Source organism: Palaemon carinicauda, chromosome 8, assembly GCF_036898095.1.
Source record: "Palaemon carinicauda isolate YSFRI2023 chromosome 8, ASM3689809v2, whole genome shotgun sequence".
Classification (NCBI taxonomy): domain Eukaryota; kingdom Metazoa; phylum Arthropoda; class Malacostraca; order Decapoda; family Palaemonidae; genus Palaemon; species Palaemon carinicauda.
In genome coordinates, this window is record NC_090732.1 from 58865440 (window position 1) to 58889349 (window position 23910).

Here is a 23910-nt window from a genome sequence, read left to right on the forward strand (position 1 = left end):
GCGTTCCTGCGTGACCGCGCATGGGCGCTTCCACGTTCGCCCACGCGCAAATCTTTGAATTACCATCGCACGAGCTCCAGGGCGATTGCGACCACTATTCCCATTGGGGTTTTCGCAGCATGGCCAGCCTGGCGAGTTCTTCTGGAGCGTATTTCCAGAACATGGCCTCACCCCGTAAACGCAGAGCATGGTACTTGCAAGAATAGGAAGAAACTTCAGGGAGGTCTGAGCAACACTCCTCTTTCCAGAACCTGGGTTAGCCCTTCCCCGTCATTCCCTGGAAGGATTTTTGGCGGGGAGCTTTCCGTTCGAGATTTCTCCATCGGCCAAGGATTGACTACTTACCCCTTCCTCTGGGGCCTTACCAGGTCCTTTCCCTCCTCGGTTACGGGTCGAGGTTTGGTTCAAGGAAGCTACAGGAAGATCATGGGTACTTTCCTCCTCTCGGGCTCAGGCACCTTGGCCTTTCGTTGTTAAGTATCTAACTTGCGGACAAGCTTGATGTTGTACCATCTGGACGCGCTGACTGAGGGCTTCCTTCGGGTGTCTCATCTGTGGAGGTCGACAACCTCAGACCCCCTTCCATCCTTGAGAAGAGTTTGTTTGTGCCCAAGGACAGAGACTTAGACAGTGGCTGTGCGGAAGAAATCGATTTCCGTTTTCACTCCTCCAAGGCGCTTTCTTCTAGACTCTGCAGGGTTCCAGCGCCTTTTTCTTTCAACCACGTCGGCCTAAGTTATCGGTTACGACAACTGAGACTAGGTGTCCAATTGCAGTTTCCTCCTGTCAGGAACAGATGGCACAGGAGGCTCCCCCGGGGGGGCATAGTCCTAAAAGGAGCGGCAGAGTTCACGAACTTTAGGATTGCAGGTTTCTCGCTGGGAGGATGCTTAAGGATACTCATCCTGATGACAGCTTCCCGATGCCCATTCCCGCACGATCTCTGTGATCAGCCAAGGATATCGCGCCTGCCGTCTCTGTCAGCGAATTCAGTGTCTCTGAACCTCTATGCCATAGCGTCGGCAAGAGTTGCCCGGTTGGGCAGAATGATCCATACCTTAGGCGAAGGTCCTCCATAGGATCATCAACGGCTTCACCCCCGGCCTCTTCAGTCGATCCTTTCTTGTAAGGAAGGATCTGAGAGGGGAGTTCCGTAGTCGACCTCTCAGCCCTGATCAAGTTTGTCGAACAAACTTCGGCCAGCGTAGAACAGCAAAATCGATCAGACTGGTAACGAGGCGACAGGACTCCTTAAACCCTGGATCGGAAGGACGGGTACTTTCAGTTTCCATTCCATCCATCTTCCAGGGAGCTCGTGGAATTCAGCCTAGACTGCAAGTATTCCTGCTTATGATGCAGTGTGGCTATCCCGCCGTGGCATAGCAGGTTTTTTTCCCCAGAGAACTCTCCCTGCTTTCCTCATGGCCGCTCAGGTGCAGGCTTCCACCTCCTTTGCTTTTTGGAGGGCTGGTCAACTCCGGTAGGCTCGGGTTCGACCTTCTTCAGCGCCGGGATAAGCTTCCGGATGCTTACCATGAGTGTGGGTTCATGGTATTTGTCTTGGAGCCTTTTCTTCTTCTGCCCTCAACATCTGGAGTATCTGGCCATGATATTGAGTCAACGGCCTTACCACGTTGGAAACCCCGCTTCTCGTCCGTCCAGCGAGGTTAAGCAACGTCGGTTCTGGTCGGTACTTGGATGGGTGACCACCTGGGGACGCCAGATTCTGTTGCCACATCCTCCGAGCCTTCCTTTCAGATGACTGTGGCAAGAGTGAGGACAGTCGCAGTACCTGTTCTCAGTCAAGCAGAGCTTTCAGCCCTACCTTGGAACGTTTCCTAGTTCTCCTTTCCTCATTGACCCGTCTATAGTCCGAACGGTTGCCTCAGGATATGTTCCATGTGGGGCGGTTCAAGTTCCAGTGGTTTCAGGCAACGTTTAATCGGATTTCCTGGAATCTATGGGACCAGCGGAACTATTAGACCTGCAATGGGTGTTGACCTATGGAACCTCTTGATGGTAGTGGATATTCTCGTCCTTTCCCCACATTCTTGATGCTGTTCTCGGACTCGTCAAAGAAAAGGGGGTGGGGGGGGGGCATGTTCCGGTCCAGGCCTATGGTCAAGACCTGAAGGATATCTCTCCATCATTCAGGCAGGCTTAGGGGCCATAGTCTGGCCCCTCTACAGATCCTACAGCTCCTGCCGAGTCGCTCCGTGCGCGTCGGCTTCATGATTCGGGCGTGTTCTAACCAGCAGGGGACGCATTTTCACACCTTCACATCTTGCAGTAGAGATACCGGAATGATTGAGATACTCTCAATACCACCATCAGCTCTCTCATTCCAGGCAGAGGAATGTTCTCTCCGACTATCCGAGCAGAGCCTCGTAGAGAGAGTGTACCTGGGTGTCTTTGACCTTGAGTAACCAGCAAGTCCTGGTCTGGGGGACCTGATCGCGACAGCTTGGAACCTCAAGCTTCCGCTGTTCTTCCCCCCAGTTTCAGACCCCGAGACTGGCAAGATGCATTCCGGTGATGGTGGGACAACTTCGACGCCTGCGTCTTCCCTCCTTTTTGTCTGTGGACAATGGGTCTCAACAAGACCAAGTTGTCTGTCAACCTTTCAATGGGAGAGCTCCACTGGGACTATGCGCAGAACGGTTTATGGACCCTCTGCTTCCCCTGACGGAACTCCCGGGAGAGCTTCTACCACGGCGCAGACTACTCAAACAACCACACTCCAACATCTCTCCCGAACCGGGGCGTCGCTTCGGCTTCATACCTGGAGACACTACGCCTCCTCCTCAAGAAGAGACAACCCGCTACAGTCGCGGTACGGAGGTCGTGTCATCTGCGATAGTTATCCGCAGGGGTCTTCCAGGCAAAGTGAAGAGTCTTCGGTGGTTGGTGCCGTGGGAGATATACCTCTTCCCTTGAGGCTTCTTCTCTAGCAATAACGGTCTTATTGCCTTCCGGCGGGAGGAAACTCCTTTCCACTCTCGGCAATGAAGCCTGTCGCTCAGCCTTTCCCTGACCTTCAGGCTTAAAGGAATAACTTTTTCCTGCCCGCTGGATCTTTCCTCGCTCATGCGAAGCTACGATCGTCCCTGCCCTAATCGGAGGAAGACCTCCAACTTGGAGCATGGCTCGGACTTTTTAGTCCCTTAAGAGATCTTCTCAAGACCCTTTACGACAGGCCTCGGATTGTATTCCGCCTTGGGTCTCCTGCTCACTCTGGCCACGGCCAGTGTGTAAGCAATCTTCTTGGTCTCGTACGACTCCGTCCTTTCTAAGGAAGAGGGGAAGGCAACATTCAGGTTCGCTCCTGAGTTGTTGGCTAGAGTCAGAATCTGGGGGTCCCGGCCCTTCGGTCCAATTCCTTCAAGATTTTGAGTCTCCATTCTGTATCTGAGGTCCCAAGACCTTCTCTTTCTTGCCAGTAAAGGAATCGAGAGGTTAGCTTTGGGAACAGCTGCAATTTGTCCTCAGTTGCAGCCGATTTGGGAGCACAAGGAGGACACGGGGGAGAGTCACCAGTATACCTCTTAAGCCCGAACTCAAGGACATTCATCTCGACCTGTCTCCAGATCCTCCCCCGTCACGTCGCCCTACAGCACGATGTTGGATACATCGCAATGTCCCTCGCCTTCGAGTAATACTACTCTGTGACGCAGGTGCTACAAGCTGGAGTCTGGAAGCGTCTAATGACCTTCGCAGCCCGCTTCCTGCAGGGCGTGACCCACAGGAGTCTCGATACGTTTTCTATCGCTCTGTGGTGGCTACACAACAGCTGGTCTAACCTCAGGCTCCTTTTTGGACAGGTAGCAGAAGGTTGAGGGCATTGTTATCAGGTTTTAGTCTGCATGAACGAAAGAAGTATGTCTGGCCCTTATTTCTTTCTTCATCATCCACTCTACGGGGAAGCAGCATCCTGGTCTCTGCATAGCTGACCTCGAACCTCTGCAGGTAAACCATGCTTCCTTGTGTTCCGAGTATTGAGTCAATACTGTCGCGTCCCCCATACCCTGACGAGGTGGTATTGGGAACGTCCTAACCCAGAGTTACTTCTGGAACTCCAGGTCAACTGCCTAGGACGGGTCACACTTTTTCCTTCACACACAAGCTTATGTAGGCCACACGGTTCCTTGCGGAGCAAGGAACTTGTGAGGTGCAGGGACTCCTTTTCTCGAGTGCGACTCACTCGGATTCTGAGTCCCCGGGTAAAGCCAAAGCCAGTATGGCTTGGGACTTTCTACCCTACCTAAGGGGTAAGTCACCCAATGTAAATAGCGTGGTTTGTATTTCGGTTACGGAACAAATGACATATTCGAAGATAATTTGTATTTTTCCTAACCATACAAACCTTAGCTATTTACACATATTTGCCCGCCAGCCCTGTCCCCCAAGACAAGTCCTACCTCTAAGTGAAAGTGAGCATTCATCTGTGTGTGAGGGGGGGAGGGGTAGCTAGCTACCACTCCCCTATCCCCCCGCTAACTAACGCAGGGGGAATACACCCTTGTTAAATTCTAATGGCTCGCCATTTCAGCTGCGCTAAAAGATAAACCCAATGTAAATAGCTAAGGTTTGTATGGTTAGGAAAAATACAAATTATCTTCGAATTTGTCATTTTAATATGAAAATATCATTTTTTCTAACTGGAATACAAACCACGCTATTTAAAGTGGGTACTGTAATTACTTTCGGCGTAGCTGAAAGGACGAGCCATAAAAATTTAACGAGGGATTATTACCCCACCGCTAGTTAGCGGGGGGTAGGGAGGGTAGTTAGCTACCCTCCCCCTTCACACACCTGTGTTGTAGCTCCACTTTGCTTACGGCTCGGGTGCTAGACGCACCTGTCCGCTGTCACCCTCGCCTACACGACAGCCATTAATCATTGCTTTTTCTTTCTTTTTCTCAGAGTGTTGTGAAGTTGGCCTCTACAATGCGGAAGTGCCCTGGGTTACCTGACCGCCCTTGTGGGACCTTCATGTCTTCCATCGAGACGGATCCTCACACCTTATGCCCTCATTGTAGGGGTCAGCGGTGTGAAAGTGATAATGTATGTATGGAATGTAGGGAGTGGCCTACCTCCCAGTGGGAGAGGTTTTCTCGGCGCTCGAAGAAGAAGTCCAAACGGGATATTTCTCTTTCAAAGGTTTCTTTGAAGAAGGAAAATCCTAAGGACTCTTCTTCCGTAGCCCAAACCTCCTCCGAAGCTCCCACTCGGTCTGTCTCTCGTGAGAGGCCGTCGAGTGGTAGCGTAGGCCGTACTGTTGTTGACCGATCTTGGGGTTTGGGAGAGGGAGTTGCCTCCTATAGCGAGGCAGCTCCTCCTCCTCCCCCGGGGGAGGATTTAATTATTTCTCCTGATGTAAATAATGATGATCTTTTGCAGCTTTGGGCTTCCTTGGGGCTTCAGGGTTCGCCCTCCAAGGAAGCCCTGTTTGACATGATCAGGTTGGGAGCAGCTGTCAAACAGTCACCGGCGGTAGCAGAGGTTGACCCTCTGCCTATTGTCGAGACTGTTGTGGCAGACGCTTCCAGTGAGAGTGTTCAAACCCCTGCTCCTGTTGTAGCTGAAGGCTTAGCTCCCCCCTCCGAACATCCTTCGAGGGAGGAACTAAGTACAACGGTCTCTCCTGCGGGTAATTCTCCCCCCCGTGGGAGTTCACTGACAGAGACTCCTCTTCGGAGGACTGCCGATGGTTTGCCTGCTGCTCCCAGAGGACGCATCCGACGTAAGGCTCGCCTTCCTCTTCGTCGCCAAGGTCTTCCTTCTCCTCACAAGGGTGTTAGGAGGCGCCTCTTCGGATCTTCATCCTCGCAGTCCCCTGCAGAGGAACCTCGTCCTTCAGCTACCGTTCCTGCTACTTCCTTGGACTTGGACCTCTCCGCAGATCGTTCGCGATCTCCTATGCCTGCCAGACCTGCTGACCTGCCTTCACCTTTCCTGGCTGCTGACGCACTGTGGGCGCCCACACATCCCGTTTTCAAACAGGCACCAGTCCCTTCGGGGCAAAAGGGGCTTTCACACATTGTGTGCAAGTCCCTTAAGCGCCAGGTTTCCCCTGTGCGCCAGCGCACTACTGCGCGCAAGCGCTCACCGGTTGCTGTCTCATCTCGCCAGCGCTCTCCTGCACGCCCACGATCTCCTGTTCGCCCTGCAGTTCCAGAGACTATGCGCCCACGATTTCCTGCTCGCCAACGTACGTCTGTGCGCCCTCGGCCTGACACACGCCATGGACGCCCTCGGTCTCCTGCTCGTCAGCGCTCTCCTGCTCATCAGCGATCTCCTGCGCGCCAGTGCTCTCCTGCTCACTAGCGCTCTCCTGCTCGCAAGCGCTCTCCTGCTCCCAAACGCTTGCCTGCTCGTCCTCGATCTTTGGATCAGGGGTCCAAGGAGAAGTCTTCTTCCTCTCCTGCTCACCAGCGCTCTCCTCCACGATCGCCGACTCGCCATCAGACCTCGCCTGATTGCCATCCCTTGCCTACGCGCCATCGCCCGCAGTCTCCATCGCGCGCCCACTGCCAGAACTTCGATTCCTGATGAGCGCCCTTCTGCGCGCCTGCGTGCTAGGGATATTCCCCCTCACGCACACGCCCTACGGCTTCGCCCTTACGGGCCCTTCAACATCCTGTGGCTGCACTCCATCCGAGGTCTCCCGAACGCGCACCAACGCGCCAACGTGCCCCATCACCTACGCGCCCTGACACCTACGCACCCACACGCCCTGTCGCCTGCGTGCCCACGCGCTCTGTCGCCTGCGCGCCCACGAGCTCCTTCTCCTGCGCGCCCACGAGCTCCTTCTCCTGCGCGCCATCGTTCGCCCACGCGCCAACGCGCGAACTCTCCTACGCGCCAACGCTCGCCTGCGCACCAACGCGCCCCCTCACCTACGCGCCACCGCTCGCCTACGCGCCATTGCTCGCCTGTGCGCCATCACTCGCCTGCGCGCCATCGCTCGCCTGCTCGCCATCGCTCACCTGCGCGCCATCGCTCGCCCGCGCTGTGGAGGATTAATTTTATTTTAATTTATTTTTTTGTTTTGCCAAATCGAGAGAGAGAGAGAGAGAGAGAGAGAGAGAGAGAGAGAGAGAGAGAGAGAGAGAGAGAGAGAGAGAGAGAGAGAGTTGTTTTAGTATTGTTAAATCGAGACATTTTATTTGCTTTAGCTTTGTCATTAGAGAGAGAGAGAGAGAGAGAGAGAGAGAGAGAGAGAGAGAGAGAGAGAGAGAGAGAGAGAGAGAGAGAGAGAGAGAGAGAGAGAGTGAGTGAGTGAGTGAGTGTTTATTTACTTTAGTTTTGTCTAACAGCAAGAGAGAGAAAGTGTGTTTATTTGCCTTAGTTTTGTCAGAGAGAGAGAGAGAGAGAGAGAGAGAGAGAGAGAGAGAGAGAGAGAGAGAGAGAGAGAGAGAGAGAGAGAGAGAAGTGTTTATTTGTTTTAGTTTCGTCAAATAGAGAGAGAGAAAGAAAGAGTGTTTATTTGCTTTAGTTTTGGCAGAGAGAGAGAGAGAGGAAAAATTTCATTTGCTTTAGTTTTGTTAGATCGCGCATGCGCGAGAGAGTGTGTGTATGTGCGTTTGTGTGCGTGTTTTGTGTGTCCGCGGTGCGCGCCGAAGAACAAGGGTAGTTTGCGAATGATTGGTTGTTGTTGGAAAGATTGTCGGTATATTTGAGGTTGTTTGTTTACATTTTCTTAGCTAGGATAGGGCGGTGATGAATGTCTTGGGTGAAACCATTGGATCTCTGACTGTAGAAGGAGTCGGTTGTTATTTTTTTTGCTCTTCGAAAGCCGGCTGTGAAGCTTTTTTTTATATTCTGAGCCGTAATTCCTCCTTTAGGCTCCTTTAGACTCCTTGGAGTTTTAGTTTGGCCTGGAAGGTGGTGTTTGCCAGCCATGTGCTTTGTATGAATAGCTTGATGATGACGACCTGGACCGTACGATGAACATCGTTAGACTGCGGATATTTATATAAATAGAGAATTTGAGCGTTGACGACCCGGCTGGAAATAAATTTGTTGTTTACGATGATGATGACCCCTTTAATGTGATTGGACAGTCGAATTGACTGCAGGGATTTGTGGCAATTGGCTACAAGGATTGTTGCCAGTGTGTGGAGTCTGTGGACTACGGTTACCACACAACTTATATATTTAATATTTTGGCGTTCTCGCTTATATTGGTGTTAGATGTGATTTATTTCTGGGTTGTGGTATATGATTTATTTTAGTGTTTAAGTGTTTTCGTTACTGTGTAGGGACTGTTGGTGTTGGATGGGTAAAGTTTTTGTGATTGGTGATTGGTGAGTTCTGTGTACCCACACACACCGCGATAATATAAATATAAAAGTGTTATTTTTGTCTGTTTTAGTGTTAAGTTTGTTTAATGATGTGTGATTTTTGTTTTTTTGGTTGCAGTAAATATAGTTTTAAGGTTATGTTTTGTTTTCATTTTCCTTCTGTCTAAGAGTCCAGTTTAAAGTAAAGTAAGGAGAAAGTTTGTGTTGTGGGATATTTTGGAAGTAAGAGTGATCAAGGGTGTGGGGGTTTGTGTTTTGTTTACATCCCGCCACATAAATTTGGCGCCCGAACAGGGACTGAAAGTAAAGGACTGTTGAAGGTAGGATTGAAACTGGACTATTGAACAAGGGTAAAATAAGTTTAGGAATTACTTAAAATATTAATGGTATCAAAATGGAAGAAATGGAAGATCAGTTGTATATTTTAAAGGAGGAATTGCGGTTGTCTAATGAGTGAGAGGAGAGGTTGTTGTTGGAGAATGCGAGGTTAAGTAGTGAGAATGAGGAGATGCAAAGGAAACTTAGGGAACTTCAGGGAACTGTAGAGAGAGTGGAAGAGGGTGTTGAGATGAGGATGCGAGAAAATGAGAAACGAATGGAAGCTATGATAGGGCAAGTAATGGGGATGATGAAAACTGTCATGGGTGAAGGTGCAGTCGGAGGAGTGGCTTCTGCTTCTGGTAACGGGTTGATTGTGGAAGAGGATAGGGTAAGTGATAATGGGGAAGGTAGTGATAGTGATATTGAAAATAAAGGGGCTAGACATAGTAAGATTGGAACGAAGGGTGATAGGAAGAATGAGAAGAAAGGTAAAGATAATGTGAAGAAAGAAAAGAAGAAAGGTCAGGGTGTGAGTGAGGATGATCATGAATGGGTGAAGGTGGTTAGTAAGAAAAAGGGTAAGAAGGGAATAGTTAAAGATAGGACTTTGAGTGTAGAATTAGATTTTTTGGGCTCAAGCCATGTCGTCCTGATGGAAGTTCCTTAAAGGCAGCTTCCTTGGGTATATTAAAACTACGGCAATATTCCCAGAGAATTTACCTTAAGATACCCAGAATTCTAACTCCTGGAGCGAGTATCCCTAAAAAAGACCTTAGGGCTATCGTAAATATCAGCGGACGTATTCTTGACACGCCTCATAGCAATCTATACCCCGAACAGAGTTAACACTTCGTAGGGGTCAAATGGCAAGAAAACGAAAACGATAAGAAAGGGGGGAGCCGTTCGTAAGGCATCTCTCCTCCCCGTTTCGTAAGCGTGCCCTGCGCCGCTCGCGGCGCCATCTGTATTCCTTTTTGCGTAGCTATACGACTCGGTGTTTTTCCCTGTGTTACTACCAAAACCTTGGATTTACTCGCTTATTATGCTTTCTCCAACTTCTTCTGCCTCGGATAAGTTGAGTACTATTTCTTTTATGTATAAATGTAGGCTCTTGTTTAAAATTAAAGTAATTAAAAGAGTTATCTTTGATACAAGAGCTGTTGCCTGCTGGAGGCGTCATGGACGGTGTCGCTCGCTAGAATAGGATTTATTTGTTAGCAAGAGCGACGTTCCCAGCCCCTTGCGCTTTAATAATTAGCTGCTTAGCTTAATTAGGAATTCTGTTATGATGCGATAGTTGTGTGCCTGGCGAAAGTTTTGCCTAGGCTGACCAACACTAGTCTTCGTAGCCTAGTTGTTGGCCCTTGTACTTCTTGCATGATAATTAGTCTTCCAAGTGTGATTTTATATTGTTTAAAGCGTTAGGCAACGTTATACATATAAGCTCTTTTCGAGTATTTTCCAAGATAGTATTGGAGTGAGTTTCGGTGATTTAGGTAATCGATTCTCTTAGTGCCTAGGCTAGGTTGTCTTAGGTCATTATAATATTATCTGTTTCCCCGTTTGCTCCCTTCTCTTCGGGGAAGGGGCAAACCCTTTCCCTCTGTTTAAGCCTTAGGCTTAACTCTAGTGGTTAGTTTGAATTAAATTTCAAATATAACTATACTGGAGTAGTACTGTACCTTCCTGCTCCAACTGAATTGGTTCAGAGGGGGACAGTACAGCAGTGTATTAGTCTGAGTCCGTGTTGGTCTAGCGTGGGGCAGAGTCTCCCTTGCTGACTGACACGGGCATAGGAGGTTTATCCTCCTTGGATCACCTTGTTGGGTTCCTGTAGTTGATCCCTTCGCTCGGTGACCCCTCAGACTTGTCCTCTTTGCCGTTCCGGATTCGGGATATGTTCCCTTTCCGGAATAGCAATTCCTTCCTTGCCTTGGTTTTAGGGAGGCAGCCAGTAGTGCCGGCCTCCCTCCCAGGATTTCTCTGGCCTAGATGAGCTTTCTTAGTTGGGAATGACCCTTAACTAAGGCAAGGTTGGACAGGACCCTCTGTCCTTCCTTTCTATTTTTCCGTTTCCTTTGTGTCAGTCGTCCACATCCGTACCTAGCCTAGGTTAGGATGGGGAACAGACGTGGTCCCCTGTCGGCCGGCAGAGTGTGCCGACCGGCAGAGACCCTTTCTTTTGAGTGCTGCCCGGTCCTTTCTTGGTCCCTCCACCGCTGCCGCCTGTAGATTCAGTAAGCAGTGGTTAGGAAGCCTGACTTAGTGTCTCCCCTTCCTCTCGGCACTCTTTCGGGTGCCGGGCGCAGAGGTTCATAGCCTCTTAGCCCGGCACTCATTCTGTTGTCTTCTTATGTGTTGTCCTTGCCGTCTGCCGGCCTAGGGGCCGGCCGTCGGTGGGGGGGGTGTTCTCCAGTTCTCTTGCTGTCGGTCGGCGGTGGTTATATGCCTTTGCCGGCCGGTCTCTTGCTCATCTGCCGGCCACTATGAGTGGCGGCCGGCAGCCGAGCGCTACCTGGTGTGGATGCCAGCCGGCTGGGTTTGCTTACCGCTGCCGGCCGGCCTGCTACACTGCCCGGTTAGCCGGCCACTAAGAGTGATGGCCGGCAACACGGTGCTACCCAGGTGGCTGCGGACCGGCAACCACTGCCGGCCGGTTCAGGCATGGGAACTGGAGTTCTTCCCAATAGGGGTGATCTGAAGTTGTATACTTGAGATCTACCTTTGGAAAAAAGGGGGGGGGGGGGTACTGACCGGCAAGAGCCGGCCGGCACACCACCCTCATGTACTGTATCAGTTCTTTCTTGGGTGGTGTATTCTACCAAGGGAGACCATGATATAGTAGGTTACAACACTGTTTTTCTAACTTACTTGTGTTACTTTGTGCAATCATTTGGTGTCGCCTTACAAGGATAAAAAGAAAAATTCTTTTCATCTCTGGCCAGAATGGTAAAATCTTACCTTAGGTGTGAGCTACACCTAATTTCCCTCGGGAAATATGATCTCTGGTTATTCTAGTAAAGACTAACTACGTGATTTTTGGCTGGTGGGCTTCCACAGGTGATTGTGTGGGTTTCACAAGTAGGTGTCTTTCCCTTATTCTTTGTGAATGCTCATATTTACATGTGAATTGAAATTCACTTGATATTCATGGAAATTTTCTTCTTTTACAGGAGGAGCATCCGAAATGTGATAGTGTCTTCTGTAATGTCCGCAGCAAGAACTTTTGCGGACATGTCTCGTGTAGGAGGCACGTGGCTTGCGCAGCCTCCAATGATGACCATCGCTACTGGGATCCGCAGGTATGTGCAGTATGTACTAACCTGCTATCAGAGGCTTTTGAATCCCCTAGGTCGGCGGAGTCAAGGGATGCAGCGAGGGAGAAGCTCCGTTTATGGGTAAGGGGTTTCCAGAAGAACACCACTGGACCTTATCTTCCTAACGAGAAGATGAGGGCATACCTTTTTCCCAAAGCTTCTACTGACGCTGTTGTTCCCCAGCCTCGGCCGGAGATCCCTCTCGTCCAGATCCCAGTGGAGGAGGATGTTGCGGAGGCCATGCAGGACATCCAGCTGGATGACAAGATGTCTGACTTGTCCGACCGTGCGGAACAGGACCTCCTCGCAGAGGGTGAGGAGGAGGATCAAGATCCTATTGCCGTGGAGGAAGAGGTTCCCGTACCTTCAGACGTTCCGGTTCAGGCCCCTGAACCTATCCCCTCTACTTCGTCCGCTCTTCCAGCAGAGCTGGGACAGGCTCTCTCTTCCATCGTTGGTATGATATAACAGATGCAGAGGGAGAATAATCAGAAGGCCGCTGCAATGGAGCTCCAGATGCAGAAGATCACAGCATCACGTGGACCTCCAAAGAAGCTCAACATGAAGGACCTTCCTCTGTGCTTGGATGCCAACCCGTGGAGATATGCCGAGCAGATGCCGATGACGGTCGGGAAGATCGTCATGTCGGAGAAACTGGGCTCAGTTCCCCTTGAGGAGGTGGAATTCTGGCCCAGTAGAGGGGCCTACCCGGACTGTTATGTCCGTCTGAAGAAGGAGCCGGCCTCGAAGGAGGAGACGGAACCGAAGGAGGTGATCATCCTGGATCACTCCAAGGCTCAAGCTGCCTTAACATCTGCATTGAAGGAGAGGGGGTTCTCAAACTCTAAAGTTGCTGCTTTGAGTAAGAAGCACCCCTCCTTTGTATCCTCCCCGGCTAGGGCCTTCCCCTTTATGCAGAAAGGGTTCGCGGCCGTTTTGAAGGCGGTTGAAGCTGGCAAACCGTGTCCATCTCTGGAGGAATGCAAACCACTGTCGTTGGCCTTGCCGTTGGATAACAAGGACTGGAAGGAGGTACACCTCACCTTCTCGGTTGGGAAGTTGGACGTCGACATTGCAGGTCAGCAGTTCGGCGAAAACCTTCCCAAGTTGTCGGAATTCCTCCTACGGAGGGAATTGGACACAAAGGAGCGTCTGGCAGCCTCGATGTCTCTCCAGACTAACATGGAGACAATGGCTAGCGACCCCAAGATGCCTGAGATGTTCATGGTAATGGCCAAGATCCATCTGGCCACGGTGACTAAGGACCTCTATTGCTTTGTCAACGCGAGGAGGGCCTGTAGAGAGTTTGTTTTCACCTCGGCCACAGTGAGGCATGAACCCAAGAGACTCATTTCATCTAGCATCTGGGGTAAAGATCTCTTTCCCAATGAAGTGGTCAAGGAGGTGGTGGACAAGGCAGCCACTGAGAACCGTAATCTTCTCCTTAAGTGGGGCCTGTCCCTTAAGAGGAAGTCTTCCCCTGATGAGGGCCCTCAGCCGAAAGGAAAGGCGAAGAAATCGAGGTTTTCTTCCCGTCCAGCCAAGCCTTTCAGACCACAACGACAGCAGCAGCAGCAGCCAGCTTTGCCTCCGGTACCACAACTGGTAGCCCAGACACCGACCACCTTCCAATGGGTACCCCAAGCCGTGTCATCAGCATCCCCGGCATTCAATCCAGTGTTCGAAGGGCAATCGACCACGTTTCGAGCAAAGCCCAGAGGTGCAGCCAGAGGTTCGGCGAGACGCCCCTCTAGGGGAAGAGGATTCAGAGGTGGTCGCTGCCAGGGAGGCAAGACTGCAGGGCAGTCAAAGTGAAGTGTTGCCGGTAGGTGGGAGACTACAGTATTTCCGGGATCGCTGGACCTTCGATCCCTGGGCCCACAGCCTGCTCAAAAATGGACTGGGTTGGAGTTGGTACAGTACTCCGCCCCTGTGCCCTCAATTTTTCCAACACTCCACCCCCGTTTTGAAGGAGTACATTCAAGAACTGTTGGAGAAAAAGGTGATCCGGAGGGTAAAGTCCATCAAGTTTCAAGGGAGGCTGTTTTGTGTTCCCAAGAAGGACTCGGGGAAACTCAGAGTCATTCTGGACTTGTCACCACTCAACAAGTTCATAGTGAACCACAAGTTCAAGATGTTAACGTTACAACACATAAGGGCCTTACTGTCCAAGAGGGCATATACCGTCTCCATCGATTTGTCAGACGCATATTGGCACGTTCCAATAAGTCGCCGTCTCTCCCCCTACCTAGGATTCAAGCTACAACAAAAACTTTATGCTTTCAGAGCGATGCCTTTCGGGCTAAACATAGCCCCAAGGATCTTTACGAAGCTTGCGAGCGCAGCGCTCAAACAGTTACGCCTAAAAGGGTTCCAGGTAGTAGCCTACCTGGACGATTGGTTGGTGTGGGCAGCATCCAGAGCGGAATGCTTGCAGGCTTCCCTACAGGTGATTCAGTTCCTGGAATATCTAGGTTTCATGATCAACAGAAAGAAGTCTCGTCTTTCTCCAGCTCAGAGGTTCCAGTGGTTGGGAATTCACTGGGATCTAGTGTCACACCGTTTTTCCATTCCGATGTCGAAAAGGAAGGAAATAGCGGGGTCTGTCAGGAGACTTCTAGGTTCCGAGAGGATATCAAGATGCGAACAGGAGAGGGTTCTGGGCTCTCTTCAATTCGCATCAGTAACAGACCCAGTGCTAAGAGCACAGCTAAAAGATGCAGCGGGAGTTTGGAGAACCTTTGCATCGAAAGAGCGAAGGGACTTGAAGAGACCGGTCCCACTTCGGCTACGTTCTCTTCTCAGACCGTGGTCTCAAGCCAGTCGTCTAAAGAGGTCAGTACCTCTTCAGCCACCCCCCCCCCCGTCAGTGACAATCCACACAGACGCCTCAAAGGTAGGGTGGGGAGGTCACTCCCATCGGAAAAAAGTGCAAGGGACCTGGTCCAAGCTATTTGGGACTTTTCACATAAACTTTCTAGAAGCTATGGCAGTGCTTCTTACCCTGAAGAAAGTATCCCCACGTCACTCGATCCATGTAAGGTTGGTACTGGACAGCGAGGTGGTAGTGAAATGTCAGAATCGGCGGGGATCGAGATCTCCACCTCTCAACCAGGTAATGTTAGCCATATTTCGACTGGCGGAGAAGAAGATGTGGCACCTGTCAGCAGTTCACCTTCAAGGAGTCCGGAATGTGACCGCGGACGCTCTATCCAGGGTTACACCGATAGAGTCGGAATGGTCCCTAGACGCAGGATCATTCTCCTTCATCTTGAGACAAGTCCCAGAACTGCAGATAGACCTCTTCGCGACGAAGGACAACAAGAAGCTGCCGAGATATGTGTCCCCATACGAGGACCCCTTGGCGGAAGCAGTAGATGCGATGTCCCTCGATTGGAACAGATGGTCCAGGATCTACCTGTTTCCCCCTCACAATCTGATGTTGAGGGTCCTCAACAAACTGAGATCCTTCAAGGGAGTAGCAGCAATAGTGGCCCACAAGTGGCCGAACAGTGTATGGTTCCCTCTAGCTCTGGAACTACGACTAGAGTTTCTACCACTCCCGGACCCAGTTCTGTCCCAGCAAGTCCAGAAGTCGACTGTCTACGCTTCATTACAGAAAACCCGGACCCTGCAGCTCATGATTTTCTCTCCCTAGTGGTGAAGAAACGGTTCGGAATCTCGAAAGATAGCATCGACTTCCTGGAAGAATATAAGTGTAAGTCTACTAGAAGGCAGTACGAATCAGCATGGAAGAAATGGGTAGCCTTTGTCAAAGACAAGAATCCGCACGAGATCTCTACGGAGTTCTGCCTATCCTTCTTCATCCACCTCCACGGACAGGGGCTGGTGGCTAACACGATTTCTACATGTAAGTCAGCTCTGACAAGACCCATTCTATATGCCTTCCAGGTAGACCTCGCTAACGAGATGTTTAATAAGATCCCGAAGGCCTGTGTTAGGCTTAGACCTTCAGCTCCTCCAAAGCCTATTTCGTGGTCTTTAGACAAAGTCCTTCATTTTGCCTCATTACTGGATAATGAGGAGTGTGCATTGAAGGACCTGACTCAAAAAGTGATCTTCCTTTTTGCCCTTGCTTCTGGGGCCAGAGTTAGTGAGATTGTGGCCCTCTCGAGAGAGGAGGGCCGGGTTCAGTTCCTGGATGGGGGAGAACTGAACCTGTTTCCGGACCCTACGTTTCTCGCTAAGAACGAGTTGCCCACCAACAGGTGGGGTCCCTGGAGAATCTGCCCTCTGAAAGAAGATGCATCTCTATGTCCCGTAGAATTCCTAAAGGTCTATCTTCGTATAACTTCAGACTTCCATGGGGGCCAACTATTCAGAGGAGAAACATCGGGCTCGAATTTATCTTTAAATCAGCTTAGGGCGAAAATTACATATTTTATTCGCAGAGTGGATCCTGACAGTTCACCCGCAGATCATGATCCGAGGAAAGTTGCTTCATCCTTAAACTTCTTTAACTTTATGGATTTTGAACACCTTCGTTCATACACTGGCTGGAAGAGTTCCAGGGTATTCTTTCGCCACTATGCTAAGCAAGTGGAGCAGCTAAAGAGGTCTGTGGTAGCAGTTGCTTGCGTCGTTAACCCTGCTGTTTAACTCTGCGAGGAACAGTGGAATTATTTGGGACTTTGATTCTTGGGCGAGTGTATAGTTATATGCGTTGGTATAACTAGTAGTGAAGGCTCTGGGAGCCCACAGTGACTGTTCAAGCGTTATGGTGATGGTAGCACAAGTACAGACAGGTGTGCCGAGCGTTTCTGACGCTAATGTCAGTGGATAGTAACATGGACGTTAACTTTGATACCTTGGTATGTGACAAGTGACCTGATTGTTTTCTTTCAGATAACCATACATCCATGCACTACGGTACTTGTGTAAATTGTTGGTCATCCACCTATCATATGTATATATTTGTGGTAACCATGTCTATTTATTGTTACTCAATAAACTTGTTCTCGGGAACCTTGCGTCTCCTTCACCTATATTGATTTCATGTTAATTATTGAGCATTTAGCCTATGTATATTAATCGGGGATATCTATAATAGCCTATTCCTTAATGCAAGCCTTGTTGCACTGGTTTATACTTTCCTTAGCATAAAGGGCTCCACCCCTCTCTGAGGACGGTGGCGGCAGCAAGTTTAATCCTACGCAGATATAACCTTTTTGTCTATTTCTACTTCGACCAGGGTGCTGGTCGGTATTTTTTCCCTTGGATGCTGTAGTTCCGTAAGGACTATGCTTTACTTCATATAGAGTGAGACCACTATATTGTACTGGCTGGCGAGTGATTCATACATAGGTATATGTACTCTTCGTTCGTTTCTAGAGTCTAGTAGGACTCCTCCCTGTAGGGGGCAGGAAGCGCTTTCATGGCTTATGATTAGTGAAAAGATGTATAACGGTAACATCTTAGGTCTTTCAGTCGAGTTGACTAAGAAACATTCCTGAGGAGTACGGCACGTATTGAGAATCCACAGATACAGTAATGCTCTGGTATACTTCCATCAGGACGACATGGCTTGAGCCCAAAAAACGGATTTTGAGCGAAGCGAAAAATCTATTTTTGGGTAAGATGGCCATGTCGTCCTGATGGACCCGCCCTGTCCCTTTTCAAAAAAAAAAAAAAAAAAAAAAAAAAAAAAAAAATGAAAAAAGGGCTGTAGGACCCCTCCCTACATACAGTATCTGTAGCACCTCGTGTATCGCTACAAGGAATACAGATGGCGCCGCGAGCGGCGCAGGGCACGCTTACGAAACGGGGAGGAGAGATGCCTTACGAACGGCTCCCCCCTTTCTTATCGTTTTCGTTTTCTTGCCATTTGACCCCTACGAAGTGTTAACTCTGTTCGGGGTATAGATTGCTACGAGGCGTGTCAAGAATACGTCCGCTGATATTTACGATATCCCTAAGGTCTTTTTTAGGGATACCCGCTCCAGGAGTTAGAATTCTGGGTACCTTAAGGTAAATTCTCAGGGAATATCGCCGTAGTTGTAATATACCCTAGGAAGCTGCCTTTAAGGAACTTCCATCAGGACGACATGGCCATCTTACCCAAAAATAGATTTTTCGCTTCGCTCAAAATCCGTTTATTGTATTCAAATGAAGAAGAAGGCAACAATAAGGGAGTAGACAGTGAAGATAGTAGTGAGAATGAAGTAGAGGAAGTTTGTAAGACAGTGTTTATGAGAGAGGTACCTAGGTGTGAAAGTTTTAATGAACATAGCAGTAGGGATGTATATGACTTCTTTAGGGAATATGAAAAGTTTTGTCAGGCTAAGTATGGGGATAGTAAGAGAGTTTGGGCTAGGGAGTTGGGAGAATTTTTGTCAGGATATTTGTTGACGATGTATGGGGTGATAATGAGTGTAGGAGAGGTTGAGTATGAAAGTGTAAAGAAGAGGATAATTGAACAGGTAAAACGTATGAAAGGTAGTGTTAGGTATAAGCGAAAAAATTATTTTGATGAAGCACGAATGAAGGTGGGTGAAGCAATCTCGATGTATGTATGTCGGTTAGAAACATTGGCTAGAAAGAAGTATGGGGACGAAGGAATAAATGAAAATAAGGAACTAATGAAGAAGTTTTTGGGTACAGTACCAGAGAGTGTGTGTGAGTTTATTAATTTGAAACGGAAGGAGAAAATGAGGTGGACTAGAGAGAGATTGACTTGGGATGATATTTTAGAGATAGTTGAGGATTACGAGTTGGATAGGTGTATGAAAGAAAGTAAATCTGTGAGTGTAAGAACTGGAATGGAGGAATGTGTGCCAGAATTTGGTAGTTTTAGAGATGCTGTTATGAGAGGGCCAATGAGGGCAGCTGATAGTGTAGTAGATAGAAGTGTTAGGGTGAGTAATGTAGGAATACCCATGCTGAGAAATGACGGGTTTAGACAGGGAAATCAAGTTTGGAGAGATAGAAGTGCTAGTACGCAGCAAGTTAGGTTAGGTAGTGGTATCCGTGAAGAGAGGTGTTATAGGTGTGGGAAGGTAGGACATAAAAAGAACGAGTGTAGATGGGCATTAGGAGCATGTTTCGGGTGTGGAGAGACAGGGCATCGTATTAGCGACTGTAAGAAAGAAAAAGTGGTTAAGTGTTATCGGTGTGGTATGACTGGGCACATAGCGAGTGGATGCCGTAGTAATCGTATGAATGTAATTTGTGGTAATTGTGGTAAGGATGGTCATTATGCTAGAATGTGCAAGGAGCCACGGGGTAAGTGTACTGAATGTGGTGCAGATGGGCATGTAGCTAGGGTTTGCAGGAAGAAGGGATCAAGTCAGCCAGGATGTTCGGGAAACTAATTAATCAGAGGGTTCAGCTGGGTGAGTCCTCGTGTGTGTGGGGAGTGAATGTGATGCATGTTCGTGAGGGTTTATTGCATGAAGATGTGATGGGAGAAAGAGCACATGATTGCATGAGTGTGAAAATGATTTTTAATGGTGTAGAGTTGGTTGGTTTGATTGATACTGGTTGTGGTGTCAATTTAATGTTTAGGAATGCATATGATAAGGTAAACGAGGTTTGTGAATTTAAGGGATGTAAGGGTGAAGTAAAAGGTATTGGTAATTTGCGTATTTCTGTGCAAGGAAAGTTGCGGGAAAATGTTATGATTGGGGGGTTGATGATGGAGGATAATGATTTTTACGTGGTCGAGGGAGCGAATGAGAAATATGACGTACTGTTTGGGTATAAATTTTTGAAAAAATTTGGTATGATTGTACATCCAAGTGTGAATATGATAGAAATAAAGGTCAAAGGTAATATTTGTGGGGAATTTTATTTAAAGGAAGACGGCAGAGTGAGTACGAAGGTGTGGAAGGGAGTGCCGTTGGTAGCAAAGGAAAATGTAAAGTTATCGGGTAAGAAAGGTGAGGTTATTAGTGTAAAAGTTGTATGGCCGAGCAGTCTGGGAATTTCAAATAGTGACAAGGATGAATATGTAGTGGAAGGTATGGAAGCAGGTAATTTGGTGAAAACGAGTGCGTATATATATGATGGTGTTATGAATATGAAGGAACCCCAGGTGTATGTAAGGTTGTTGCCGAGTGTTAGGAGGAAGAGAGTACGTGGAATACGTGAGGGCGATTGCATGGGATGTATGTATACACTGATCAATGTAGAGGATGGAAGATATGTTAAGGCGAGACAGGTAATGGCTGGTAAGGTAAAGAACGATGACAATTGGGATTACGATACGTTGAAAGGAAGAATTAAGTTAGATGAGAGTATAAGTGTGGTCGAAAGGGAACGATTGCTTAAGATGTTATGGGATAAGCGGAGAGTTATGAGTCTCTGTGACGATGATTGTGGGGGGTCAGACCTGCCAGAATTTAAAATAGTTCTTAGTGATGATACCCCCATATATCAGCGTCCCAGGCATTTTTCTCCGCCTATTGCCAAGGAGATAGAGGAGCAGTGTCAGGAATTAGAGCGTATGGGTGTAATAGAAAGGAGTGAGAGTGCCTGAAATAGCCCTATTGTCCCTGTACGAAAGCCTGATGGAAGTTTACGTATGTGTATTGATTATAAGAAGGTGAATGAGGTGACTGTTAAAGAACGTTTTCCAATGAATGTGGTGTCTGATTGTGTTTATAAGATGCATGGAATGAAAGTTTTTACTAAATTAGATTTGGTGCGGGGCTATTATGAGATGCCTCTGGCAGAGGGGAGCAGGCCCATTACCGCATTTTCTAGTACAAATTGTCACTTTCAATTTAAAAGGTTGAGTTTTGGTCTTGCTAATGCGCCTGCTGCCTTCCAAAGAGCGATGAATGTTGTATTGGCTGGTTTCGATCGACAGAAGGTGACTGTTTTTATAGATGATATTCTGATTGCGAGCGAGACTGTTGAGGAACATATGCGGTTGCTTGAGGCAGTGTTGAGGCGGTTAATTGAAGTTGGTGTGAAAATTAAGCTTGAGAAGTGTACGTGGTTGTCCAGGGAGGTGGAATTTCTTGGGCATGTAGTGGGTGAATCTGGTGTAAGGAAGAGTGACAAGTTTGTGAATAAGGTGCGAGAATTTCCACGTCCCCGGACTGTGCGTGAGTTGCGAGGTTTTCTTGGTTTGGTTGAGTTTGGGCGCAAGTTTGTTAGAGATTGTTCAGGTATAGGGAAGCCTTTGAATGAATGGACGGGTAAAAGGAATAATACAAAATTAAAATGGGATGATCGGATGATAGAAGCGTTTGAAAGGTTGAAGGAAGAGGCCGCGAAAGACGTCACTTTGGCATTTCCAGACTACAGTGAAAATGCGAATATGCTAGAGTTGTATACGGATGCGAGTGGGGTTAGTATGGGTGGTTGTTTGGTTCAAATGCAGAGAGTAAATGGAGAAGAGCAATTGAGAGTAATAGCGTATGTTAGTAAAGCATTTAATAAAGCTGAGCGGAAGTATTCGACGATTGACAGGGAATTGGCTGCAATACGATTTTGTGTGAAAGCATTGAAAGTATTTTTGTATGGTGTAAAATTCATTGTGCGTACTGACCATCAGCCCCTAGTGTATATGATAAGGAAAGAGTGTGTGAATGCAAGGGTTGCTAGGACCATAGAGGATTGGAATGAATTTGATTTTAGGTTAGAATATGTACCGGGAAATAAGAATGTGATAGCAGATGCGATGTCGAGGATGCATGGGATGATGGAAGATAAAGAGAGTAATCAGAATTCTGAAAGATTGCCTGAAGGTTTAGTTGTGGAGCAGAGTTGTGAAGGGGAAGATATGGTATATAAGTGTATCCTAATGGGTTTAAGTAAGTTAATACAAGAGGGGTTAAATACGGAAATACCGGGTAGCGTAAGCGAGCTTAAAAGAAGGGTGATGAATGAAGTGTCAAAAGAAATGGTATATGAGGAGGAGAGTAGTGTACTAGAAGGGGAAGTATTATCTAAGATATTAATGGTGGTAAGTATGTTGTATGGTGTAACTGTGTATTTGTATTTTGGATGGAATCGACCGATGGAATATAGGGCATGTAAGGAGAATGATAGGGAATATATTTTGAGGATGCAATGTAATAAGGAATGTTGCAAATTGTTGAGTGAGAAGGATAATGGTGCAAGTGACCTTAATCTAAGATATGGGGTATAGAGGACAGTGAATATGAGGATGAACATATTGGTGAAGTGAGCGACAGAATTGATAAGGAGAGTAAATGTATGCATGCATGGTGTAAAAGGAAGGATGATGACATATGTGAATATAAATGAGAATGAATATTGTAGTTTAATTGATACGGGTGCTCAAGTGTCATTAGTAAATGAGTCTGTTATCAGGGAAATTGAGAGGTACAATTGGGAAGTGAAAAGACAGTGTACGAGTGTGAGAATTCATGGAATAGGTCAGGGAAGTTTACTTGTTTGGGAAGAAGTGAGGTTGAAGGTGAAACTAGGGAGTATGGAAGTGGAACATAATTTTATTGTAATGGGAGAGAATGAAATGCCTAGTTGTTTTTTGATGGGAATAGATTTTTTGAGGTTGCACCATGTGTCAGTTGATGTTGGTAAGGGTTTGCTTTTAAAGAATGGCTGTAAGGTAATAGTAATTGAGGATAATAGTGTATTTATGGCGAATTTTGTTGGCATGATTGATATTGCAAAAAGTGAAGAGGATTTGTTGAGCAAAGAAGAGGTGGAAGAAATGCAAGGTGAATGTTTCGAAATAAATAGGTTACGTGAATGTATTTTAAATGGTATTAGGGTGGAAGAATGGCCGTGTGATTTGGAAGCGTATAAGGAAAGTTGTTAAAAGATTTATTGTTTGTAAGAATATTGTGTATTTTTTGCATAGGGGTATGGATGAAGATATATATGTTCCTGTATTTCCAATGCATGCAGCTGTAAGTATGTGTATGGTAGTGCATGACAGGTATGGGCATATGGGGAAGAATAAATTGTGGGAATGCATGCGAGAGAGGTTGTTTACGCCTGGGTTGAGTCAAATTTGTAGGATGTAGCGACTACTTGTGAGGATTGTCAGAAGGGAAAGTATCAGAGCATGCATGCAAGTCCGCCTGTTCTGAGGTTACGTATGAAAGAGCCATTTGAGATGTTTGTGACTGATTTTGTTTCGTTGCCTGTGACTGCGAGGAGACATGTGGGAATGATTGTCATGGTCGATCATATGAGCAAGTTTGCGTATGCAGTACCCATCAAGAATAAAAGAAGTGAGACTGTAGCGAGAATGGTAAGTCAAGTGATGTTGCCGATGAGTGTGTGTAAGCCTGCAAAAATGTCAAGTGACAATGGTCCGGAGTTTGTTGGATGGGAGTTTGAACAGATGTTGAGAGAATGGGGCATTGAACATGTATATTCGACTCCGTATATGCCAAGTGCGAATGGTTTGGCTGAAAGGACTGTAAGAACCTTGACAGAAATTTTGCGGATGATGAGTACATGTGATAATGATTGGGATTTATATGTTGGGCGTGCGTTGTGGGCGTATAATGCAACGGTGCACAAGAGTACTGGTATGTCTCCGTGTAAGTTTGTGTTGAATTTTGAAAAGATAGTAAGACCGGGATTGAGTGTGTCCGAGAAAGATAGAGATGTTTGGAAGAAAGCAAATGAGAGATTTGAAAGCTACAAAGTGGGAGAGAAAGTGTTAAAAGAAGTAATTGAAAAAGGAAGAATGAATGTCAATAAGGTACGTGATAAGTTTGAAGGTCCATATGAGGTGTTGGATGTTGGTTCTAGTGGGTTGAGTTATGTTTTAGGTAAAGTAAGTGTGGATGGTAGTGTGGAAAAAGGTTAGGGCACACCACAATCAGTTGCAAAAATGGAAGGAGGTACCAAGATATATTCAGGAGAATGGTATGAATAAATGGCTGAAAACGAACAAGTATGAACCGAGTATGTGTGAGGCATTAGGTTTAGAAGATAAGCAATTGGTGTTAGTAGAGTATGGAAGGAAAAAGAAGTCCGAGAATTTTACTGGG

At 47.6% G+C, this 23910-nt stretch overlaps 1 protein-coding gene and 1 pseudogene across 3 annotated transcripts in view; both read left to right on the plus strand.

Moving 5' to 3' along the window:
- LOC137645739 (uncharacterized) overlaps positions 1 to 23910 on the plus strand; it is a 542683-nt gene that overhangs the window by 38066 nt on the left and 480707 nt on the right. The gene's annotated exons all lie outside the window — the stretch shown is intronic.
- On the plus strand, positions 1617 to 1735 carry LOC137646193 (5S ribosomal RNA; annotated as a pseudogene).